Below are 8,512 nucleotides of genomic sequence, written 5' to 3'. Positions count from 1 at the left end.
GATTCATTGCATATCCCGGTACACCGCCGGAGGCATTCATATAGAGTCATACTTTGTTTTAGTATCGAGTTGTAATCATTGAGTTGTAAATAAACAGAAGTGTGATGATCATCATTCAATAGAGCATTGTCCCAAAAAAGAGGAAAGGCCAAAGAAAAAAAAAGAAGGCCCAAAAAAAGGGGCAATGCTACTGTCCTTTTTTCCACACTTGTGCTTCAAAGTAGCACCATGATATAGCAAGTCTCATATATTGTGCTTCAAAGTAGCACCATGTTCTTCATATAGAGAGTCTCATATGTGGTCACTTTCAGATACTAGTGAGAATTTTATGTTATAGAACTTGGCTTGTATATTCCAATGATGGGCTTCCTCAAATTGCCCTAGGTCTTCGTGAGCAAGCAAGTTGGATGCACACCCACTAGTTTCTTTTGTTGAGCTTTCATACATTTATAGCTCTAGTGCATCCATTGCATGGCAATCCCTACTCACTCACATTGATATCTATTGATGGGCGTCTCCATAGCCCGTTGATACGCCTAGTTGATGTGAGACTATCTTCTCCTTTTTGTCTTCTCCACAACCACCATTCTATTCCACCTATAGTGCTATATCCATGGCTCACGCTCATGTATTGTGCGAAGATTGAAAAAGTTTTGAAAAAGTTAGATATGAAACAATTGCTTGGATTGTCATCGAGGTTGTGCATGATTTAAATACTTTGTGTGGGGAAGATGGAGCATAGCCAGACTATATGATTGTCGAGGGTTGGGTGCGACATATGCCAAAGGATGGCTTATCATGGTGGGGGCGAGTAGAACGTCGCCGGTGCCGGGAAAAGGGATAAGGAGAAGGCATGCACGCCGGCGAATCTTACCCAGCTTCGGGGCTCTCCGTGGAGATAATACCCCTACTGCTGCTCTGCGGGGTCTCCGCATGATCACTATGACAAAGTGTGTACACGGTTGCTCCTTGAGATGTTTCCTGGAGGTAGGAGAAGGCAAGGCTAGCTCTCTCGTTCCTATATGATCTGGTCTAGTGCTAATGGATTCCAACCCTTTGCATGGGTGCCCAGGGGGGTTTGTATAGGCCTACGCCCCAAGGGTACAATGGTAATCTGGCTGGACGCGGGCCCAGCCGTCAGTCTCTCTGGTTGCCGTCTTATCCACCGACTCCTGGGGCCCGCCGACTGGCTCAGTACGGAGCCGACAGGCCACGTCCGCCACAGGCGGGTCTTGCCGGCTGTAGATTACTGTAGCCGTGCCTCTAATGACACGGATTCGGTCATGGGGTCATGGCGACAGCTCAGCCGTCTGGTGGGTGATCACTGTGGCCACTCCCGGTCGCGTCTGGTTAATGGCGTGTGGGGCCCGTGGGAGGGGCCGGCTGACTCCTGGGGGCCGACTCCCAACCGGGCCGACTGGTGGCGCTCTCGCCGTCTTCCGTACGCCCGCTGACTGGTGGGAGCCGTCGTCCCGGGGTCGTACCGGCAGGCCATCATGGGCACAGGACTCCGCCCTCTGGGGCTGACGTTAGGGCCGGCATGGCAACAGTGTCGCGCCGCGCAGAGATCTCCGCGGGTACGGCGTACTGTATCCATGCCTGCCCTTGGAAAAGGGGTGGGAGTGGACCTTACTGTGGCTACTCCCCGTCCCGTCCCTCTTTATGAGGGCATGGGGGTTGTTGGCATCGCGGGCTGACTCCCCAAGGCCGGCTTCTCTGGAAGTCGCCAGTCAGGAGTCGGCTCATCCTGAAGTCGTCCCTAGGACTCGGCCGCGAGTGGGCAGTCGGCCGCCTCGTAGCCGACTGTCAGAAGGGGGCTCTTCGTCCTGGGGTCTCGAGGGGCGCAGCCTGCCCCGGTGTCTTGAAAGGTTCTGGGCCTGGGTTAGCCTACCCGTGGCCCATTACTCCGACAGTAGTCCTCGAAGCTGGTGAGGCACCGAGGGCGACATGTCGAGGAGCCTCAACAGTTTATTCTTTCCGGTGGTTGGATCTGGGCCTCGCTAGCCGTCTTCTGTCAAGCCGACTAGTTGGAGCCGGACTTGCTTAAGGCCGACTTGCCCCTAAAAAAGTTTGAACGTCGCGGCGGAGTCCAGGCGACGTGCCTGATAAGCCTCCGGGATGCCGCCCGTTGTGGACCCGTCGCGAGGCGCCACGTGGCTGAGCTAGTCCGCCCACCCACGTGCGCGACGGGACAGGCCTACAGGCGTGGCCCGCCACTACCGTGCCTTGGCATGTGAACGGATCCATTGTGGCTGCGCAGACGATTGGGGTTCCCGCGCGGTTATTGCACGCAGTAACTTCGTGTGGTAAATCGTGGAGTCGTGGGGTCCTGGGCGCAGTTAATCCCACGACCGCCCCTCGGCTTCTCAGCCCACGAGCCTACAAGTAGGCGGGGGGAGGGGTGCGGCGAAGCACGCGCGCCCATCCTCCCTACTCCCTTTCGCTCCTTCTTGCTTCTTCTTCCTCTCGCCGCTGCTGCTCCGAACCGCGCCGCGCCCGCAGCGATGAGCTCTTCCTTCGCTGCCGCGCCTCCTGCTGTGCGCTCCGGAGTGTGGGACGGCTCTGAGGTCGATGACGACGACGTTGAGATCCTCCGCAAGACACGGCGGCTGCCCGGCAGGGGCTTAGTGCGGGTCCGCCTCGCGCCGGAGGGGGAAATATCGCCGGCGCCGGAGGAGGGCGAGCGGGTCATATTCCGCTCACACCTTATGCACTGCCTGGGGCTGCCAGCGAGCGGCTTCTTCCGCACCTTCTTGGAGTTCCACGGGCTCCAGCCGCACCACCTTACTCCGAACCTGGTGGTGCTGCTAGCTGCCTTCGCCACCCTGTGCGAAGGCTTCCTCGGTGTTCTCCACACCATCGAGCTCTGGGGTGAGTTCTTCCAGTCCAAGCTCAGCACACACGTCGCCGGCATGCCGGCCCAGTGCGGTGCTTTTATCGCGATGTGGAGATCAGTGGCCGACAATCCGTTTCCCACCATCACATTGATTAAGTTGGTGAAGATGTGGCAGTGGTCCTATTTTTATGTGAAGAACGTCGCCCCAGAAGGTGACTGGGTCAACCTGCCGGCTTACGAAGCCGGCGCGCCGGCTGGAAGGTTCCCCAGCTGGTCACACCGAGCCAAGACGTTGTCTCCTGCTGGTGCCGCCGCCGTCGCGCGACTCCGAGTGCTGACGCAGTCGGATGGCTTGACCGGGGCCGACTTGCTGGCTGCCTTCGTGGCGCTCCGAGTCCTCCCACTCCAAGGCCGACCTCACCTGATCTGCCAGATGAGCGGTCCTCGGGACCGGAGTCGGATGTGCTCCAAGGACATGCCTCACGCGGAGGTGGCGGACACGGTGAACTACATCGCGAACTGCGGTCTCTCGGTGGATTGTCGGTTCGGCAAGGAGCCGTACTCACGCGCCAACCCCCCGCCTATTGTAAGTCGTCTTCCTTCTTCTTCTGTTTCTTTTGTTCCTGAGTCTGACTTGTCCAGTCTGACCGTGTTTGTTTTGAATCAGAACCCTCTCGTCCCTCCTTCGGCCGGCACCACGGGGCCGACTCGTCAGTTTGTCCCCGATCAGGCGGAGAGCGACGTCGACGATCCTCACCTGGGGGCGGTGGCCATGGAGGCCGACGCCGAGGGAGGAGGAGGAGAAGCAGGCGGCTCCAGGCCTATGTCCACTTTCGCTGACTGGCCTGATGACGATGCTGAGGGGAAGTCGCCCCGCGTCACCAGCCAAAGGCTGGCCAGCCAAGCGCGAGTTCCTCCGCCGTCTTGGATGCTCAAGGCGGCGCGAAGAAGCGCCGGGCTGGGCTGGGTACGCTTGGTGGCCGGTCGAAGAAGTTTAAGGGAGAGGCCGCCGCGACCAAGCAGGAAGAGGCGGGCGCGAAAGCCAACCGCTTCCGCAAGGAAGTGAAGAAGCCGCCGCTGGTCTCTGCGTAAGCGCCTCCGTCCCTTATCTTTATTTTCTCTTTGTTGATCTTGTTTGAGTCTTTCATATGCTTCCCTTGCTTCAGGGCTCCCCTCACTCTTGAGAGGGTTGCCACCACCTCCGTGCCACTACTCGGTGGATTGACCCCGCCGCCGACCTCCGGGAGGCGACGGAGCGGAACACGCAGCAGAAGCGCGAGGAGGAAGAGGCCGCCCGCCGGGAGAAAGGGGAGGCCGAGAAGGCGGAGGCCTCCGCCCTGAAAAAGCTGGAGGAGGCTGAGGCCGCCGTCGCGGCAAGGCGGCAGGCTAAAGAAGTCGCACAACGGCGGCCGGCGGTGTTCGTCACCCCTTTGAACTCTACGCCGCCGCCCCCGGAGCTCACGGGGCAGTCAGGGGAAGCCGAAGGCGAGTTCCCGATCATGGAGAGGGGCGGCGGCGACGCCTCCATGTCGGACGTGGTCGTGCCGCCACCGCCGCCGTCTAGGAGCGCGCAAGGCAAACAGCTGGCGGACCCGCCCTTGCCGCCGACTGAAGACGAGGCCGTGGCAAGGCTACTCCTTCAAGTCGGCTCGCCAATGCGCCGCCATCTTGAGAAGGCGACTTCGGCGCCACGCCCCTTGAAGACCGGCACCGCCAACTCGACGATCCTAGACGCCAAAGTGACGAGCACCACGCCCATTGGGTGGGTGCGAGGAGGCGGCACGGGTCCGCTGAACCAGGCGCTTCTAGATGTCCAGACAAAGCTGCGAACTGAGAGCGACGCTATCCAAAACCGCACCAAGGTGCACCTGGCATCGCGGGTAGCCATCCGGGTATGCTTTCTCCTTTGTCTTTGTTTTCTTGTTCCTCTCTATGGGGCCGCGCCAGCGCACCCACTGGGTGTAGTCCCCGAGTTTCGGGCCGGCTGCTAAGCAGGCGGCCCGGAACTCCAATTGGCGAGTTCCAGGTACTGACTTTTGTCTGAAATACTTGTCACAGGACTATCACAACCTCCGTGTCACCGCCTTCAACCGCAACATTGAAGAGCTGGGCAAGCGGACCTCCGACTTATCGGAGAGCCGGAGTGAGTCCTTTTTCTTCTTTGCGGGGGCGCGCTGGCGCACCCGCGGGCTGTAGTCCCCGAGATTCGGGCCGACTGCTGAGCAGTCAGGCTGGATCTCCACGGGGACCTTCTTTGTTGATGACTTAACGCTTTCTTTCTTCTTTCTCTTCAGAGGCCAACGCCACTCTTCAATAGCAGCTGAGCAAAGCCAACACCGTGTTGCGCGCCAAGGGGGAGGAGTGCAGCAAACTCGCCGCAGAGCGCGATCTGCTGGCCGCACAAGTGGCAGAGTAGAAGGAGCTGCTTAAGAAGACGCAGAAGGAGGCGGAAGAGGCAGAGGCCACCCTCCTGGCCAAGTTCGCGAGCGAGCGCTCCTCCTGGACTGACAAGGAGGCAATGTTGGCCTCCGGCTTCCACGAGATCGAGGACCTCGTCGACGGTGAGCTTCTTTGCTTTTTTCTTCGAGCCGTCGACTATAGGTCGAGCCGACTCCTGGTTTTTTGACTTGTTCTTCATTCTTTCTGTCTTGGCAGACTTCTTCCCCGGCCACTCGCAGACCGCCATTCAAGCTATCGAGGCAGACCGCGAGGAGCGGAGGGCGGATGGCGCGGAGATCGCTGCCGATGCCCCCGGACCCTTGATGAGCATATTTTGAGCATTGGGGCTCGTCTGCGGACGACCCACCGGATGCTGCGCCGGCTTCAACATGTCGGCACCCAAGCGATCGCCGCCCTGTGGCTAAACGTCAGGCTCCGCGCGCCCCCAGTCGGACTGCAGACTGGCTGGAGGTCGCGGCTGGCCGTCTTGAGGCCTGGAAGGGTTCCTCGGCCCGGGCTGGAGCGCACCGAGCCTTGGAATTTGTCAAGGCATGGTATCCGGGGCTGGACCTAGACTGCTGGCCACACTCCGGTCAGAGGCCCAGCCAGAGCTGGCAGCCGTGGAAGACGCCCTTGTCAAGTGCGCGGCGGCGATCGCCGAGTACACCGACACCAGCATCTTTGTCCCCGAGCGGGCTGAAGACGACGGGGAGGTACCGCCGGAGTGGTTTGGGATGAACCCAGACTACGGCGAGGACTCGGCGGAGGTGATCGGCTCTAGCATCGAGGAGCAAGACGAGGCGGAGGACGGAAGCGTGACGGAGGCACCGGAAGACGGAGGAGACGGCCAGCCTCAGCTCGAGTTCGCCTCCAGCAACGAGCCGTGCCCGCCCGAGCCGACTACCGCCGGAGGTGATCAAGCCGAGACCGCCCAGTCGGCTGCTCCAACATCCAACACTACTGTATCCTCCGATCCTCCAAACCCATCTGCCGCCTCCTAGGCTGCCACCTTATCTTTGTTTTATCTGTTTTAATAGTCTTTGAAGAACTTGTTAATTTGCACAATTCCACCCGCGGGGTGTATTTTGAACTTCTGCTCGAAGGTTCAGCCAAGGGCCTTTGTTATGTAAATATCCGTCTGACTTCTATCTTTTCTTGCTCATTGCTCTTTTGGCTTTTTCCTTTGCCGCCTTCCCTCAGTTGTCGTCTTTGTCAGTCGAACAGCCGCTTCTGCGGACTGGATCAAATTCTTGGTCACTTTGGGAAGGCAGGTACTTAGCCGTTTTAGAGTTGTTTTAGCAAGTCGGATAGAAGGCGGCAAGCGACTGTTCAAGAGTCAGTTTGTGGAAAAAAGGATGGAAGTCGGCTTTAAGCTATGTTTATGCTTTGAGTCCTTGGCCATTTTTCATGTGGACGCCCATTCTTCCTTACTCCTTCCCACCAGACAGTCACTCTGCGAGCTGCGGCTTCTGATAGGAGACAGCTTAGGCGCCACACACTACTTGTCCGGCTGTAGGAAGCATTTCATAGCGCAAGGCGGCAAGTCCCCGGGCCGACTAGTCAAACCCGGTGCCAAGCGGCATAACAAAGAGTAATATACTCGAAGGCATAATTCTTATCATATAGATAAAAGAGGGCAGTCCCCGAGCTCTTCTCGGGGGGGGGGGCTGAAGTCTTGGTACTTTTAATACAAAAGGTAGCGTGATACATACTGCGTTTAACTGTAAAATTTTCGGAGGAGATTTGCATTCCATGGCCGCTCTATATCTTTGCCGGAGTCGTCCCTCTTGCATGCTCGGGGCTTCTGAGCATCGATCAGGTAGTAGGAGTCGTTGCCCAGCAGTTTGCTGATGATGAAGGGGCCTTCCCAAGGCGCCAACAGCTTGTGCTGGCCGGCTGTTCACTGGATCAGTCGGAGCACAAGGTCGCCCTCTTGGAAAGATCTTGGCCCGACCTTCCTGTTGTAGTATCTGCGCAGGCTCTGGTGGTAGATGCTGGACCGGCTGAGTGCCAACAGCCGGCCCTCTTCCAGCAGATCGACGCCGTCTTGACGTGCTTCTTCTGCTTCTTCCTCGGTGTACATGGTGACTCGCGGGGAATCAAACTCTATGTCCGTTGGGATGACGGCTTCAGCACCGTAGACGAGGAAGAAAGGCGTGAAGCCGGTTGACTTGTTTGGAGTCATGCGCAGACTCCAGAGGACGGCTGGCAACTCATCGAGCCAGCCAGCCGAGCGCTCCAGAGGCTCGACCAGTCGGGGCTTGATGCCGAACAGGATGAGGCCGTTTGCTCGCTCCACCTGGCCGTTTGACTGTGGATGGGAGACGGACGCTAGGTCCAGTCGGATGCCCTGTGTCGCGCAGAAATGGGCCAAGGCGCCTTCGGAAAAATTCGTGCCATTGTCGGTGATGATGCTGTGTGGTACGCCGTACCGAATTGTGATGTAGGAGATGAAAGTCACGGCAGTCGGACCATTCAGTTTCTTGATTGGCTTCGCTTCTATCCACTTGGTGAATTTGTCTACCGCAACAAGTAAGTGAGTTAAGCCACCTCGTGCCGTCTTGAATGGTCCCACCATGTCTAGGCCCCAAACTGCGAAGGGCCAGGCAATGGGGATGGTCTTGAGTGCAGAAGCCGGCTGATGTGGCTTGGAGCGGAACTTCTGGCACCCTTTGCACTTTTGAACCAATTCCTTGGCCTCTTCTAAGGCCGTTGGCTAAAAGAAACCATGTCGGAAGGCTTTGGCGACGAGTGCTCTTGAAGCCGCATGGTGGCCGCACTCGCCTTGATGGATGTCTTTGAGAATTGCTTGGCCTTGCTCTGGCTCTACGCAGCGCTGGTAGACACCAGTGACGCTGCGCCTAACCAGCTCTCTGTTGACTATGGTGTAGGGTGCCGCTCGGCTTGTACTTGCCGAGCTAAGGTCTCCTCAGTCGGCAGCTCTTTGCTCACCAAGAATTTGAGGATGGGCTGGGCCCATGAGGGTGCTGCTATTTCTTCGACTGCCAGAACTGCGACTTGGACGAGGGAGGCTAGGCTGGGAGGCGGCGGGCTGGAGTCAGCAACCGCTTGCTGGATTAATGAAGTCCCCGGGCTGACTGGTGCAGCCCTCGGGCCGAGTTCTGGAGTCTTCGGGCTGTCCGCCGCAGTCCCCGGGCCGGGTTCTGCAGTCCCTGAGCCGGCTTCGACTGTGGCGGCTTTGGAGCCATCTGCCAAAATCCTCGTACCGTCTGCCAG

The sequence above is a fragment of the Triticum dicoccoides genome, chromosome 1A, assembly GCF_002162155.2.
Source record: "Triticum dicoccoides isolate Atlit2015 ecotype Zavitan chromosome 1A, WEW_v2.0, whole genome shotgun sequence".
Lineage (NCBI taxonomy): Eukaryota > Viridiplantae > Streptophyta > Magnoliopsida > Poales > Poaceae > Triticum > Triticum dicoccoides.
This window is presented reverse-complemented; position numbering follows the sequence as displayed.